This window comes from Pseudorasbora parva, chromosome 24 (genome assembly GCF_024679245.1).
Source record: "Pseudorasbora parva isolate DD20220531a chromosome 24, ASM2467924v1, whole genome shotgun sequence".
Taxonomy (NCBI): domain Eukaryota; kingdom Metazoa; phylum Chordata; class Actinopteri; order Cypriniformes; family Gobionidae; genus Pseudorasbora; species Pseudorasbora parva.
In genome coordinates this window covers 29142997-29145177 of record NC_090195.1, presented here as the reverse complement: position 1 = coordinate 29145177, position 2181 = coordinate 29142997, and the positions used below count along the sequence as shown (strand labels likewise).

The 2181-nt window shown below is 43.4% G+C and overlaps 1 pseudogene; it reads left to right on the top strand.

The window, feature by feature from the left end:
• Positions 1-1063: 1063 nt before the first annotated feature.
• LOC137063797 (uncharacterized) lies at positions 1064-2181 on the top strand (annotated as a pseudogene).

Below are 2181 nucleotides of genomic sequence, written 5' to 3'. Positions count from 1 at the left end.
TTTTAAATTGTGATTATAATTTTCCGGAACCGAGTTAACCATAAACTGTAGCCACTGATCTCTACGTACAGCATCTGTGGGAAGGCCAAACAAAGGTGATTTGACTCCGGGATGAAAATAACAGCGTTTCAATGGCATGGCGACAAACACACTCTACAAAAACAACGCTTCCTATTCTCGACCTGCGAGAGCAAAAGGACAACACCCTCGAATTTGCGTGTTCTTGTGGGCGGAGGGTTCGTCAACAAACGGTTTTAGTTGCGTCGTTAAAGCAGGAAGTGCAGGGGTGTAGTCCAAACCGGCCGTTCGCTGTAGGCTTTGAAAGGGAACTTCTGTTAAATAAAATATCTCGCTTGGCATTGAACTTTGAGCTTTATAATTTTACAGGTATTATTTATGCTCTAACAGCAACATTACACACTAACTAAAGTTTGAAAGATGGAATCGCAAAGAACGGGACCTTTAAACTCAAGGTAGATTTCAACAAAATTATGTTTTCTAATGTTTTCTGGGAGGAACATGTTCAACTTGCCTAGCTAATCAGTACGAGATGAGTCCTATATATATATATATATATATATATATATATATATATATATATATATATATATATATATATATATATATATGTATACTGTGCAACAGTCTTAGGCACATTAGTCTTTTCACCCCCAACTAATGTTTTTAAGCCAGTTATTTATTTATCCTTTTCTAGATGTGGGGTGGGATTGTCTCCTGCTTGTATCGATTCCATCCTCACAGCCGTAAACAAGATGAAGCTAAGCCATTCAGATGGAAGCAGGTTCAGATGGAAGCAGTGTCCAACGTGATATCTTTTGGCCTGCTGTACATGAGACACTTGCAGTGGTGGCTCAAGACAAATGGGTTTTGCCGATGCGTCACCTGCTCCACATGATCAAAGTTATGTGCAGGTATCGTTGTAACTTGGAACAAACTTTGAAAGAAAATTTGGGTTCTTGTCCCAGGGTCCCGTGCTGGGAGTTCCTTGTCGTTAAGTAATGTTTATGATGGATGCATGGATCTCATGGGCTGGTGAGCAATCATGAGTGAATCCTCAGTGCTCATTCTGCTGGATCTGTCTGCTGCTTTTGACACAGTTAACCACCAGATCCTCCTGTCAACACTTAAGAAGGCGGGGATCTCAGGAACTGCTCTCCAGTGGTTCAGGTCTTACCTCTCTGGTAGGTCCTACAGGGTGTCATGGAGAGGTGAAGTGTCTAAGTCACATCATCTAGATACTGGGGTTCCCCAGGGCTCAGTGCTTGGACCACTTCTCTTCTCCATCTACATGTCATCATTAGGTTCTGTCATTCAGAAACACGGCTTCTCCTATCACTGCTATGCTGAAGACACTCAACTCTACTTCTCATTTCAACCATATGATCCTACAGTCAGTGTTCGTATCGCTGCCTGTCTGACAGACATTTCTGACTGGATGAACGAGCATCATCTTAAACTCAATCTTGCAAAGACAGAATTACTTGTTTTCTCAACCAACCCAGCACTTCATCAAAATTTCTCCATTCAGCTTGGTTCATCGACCATAACTCCATCAAGGACAGCCAGGAACCTTGGAATTGTGATTGATGACCAGTTAAACTTCACTGACCACATTACTGCAACAGCCCGGTCCTGCAGATTTGCTTTATACAACATTAGAAAGATTAGACCCTTCCTATCAGAACAGGCTGCACAACTCCTGGTTCAAGCTCTTGTTCTCTCCAGACTGGACTATTGTAATGCTCTTCTGGCTGGGCTTCCAGCATGCACTATCAAACCCTTGCAGCTGATCCAGAATGCAGCGGCGAGAGTGGTCTTTAATGAGCCGAAGAGAGCACATGTTACGCCTCTCTTCATCAGACTGCACTGGTTGCCAATGGCTGCTCGCATCAAATTCAAGGCACTAGTTATCGCCTACAAAACAACCACTGGCTCTGCACCAATATACCTAAACTCACTTGTTCAGACTTACACACCCTCCAGAAGCTTGCGTTCTGCGAGTGGCGCCTCGTGGTTCCATCCCAAAGAGGCATGAAATCGCTCTCGCGGACATTTTCCTGGACCGTTCCCACCTGGTGGAATGACCTGCCGATCTGAATTCGTGCTGCCGAGTCTGTAGCCATTTTTAAAAAACATCTTAAGACACATATTTTCCAATTG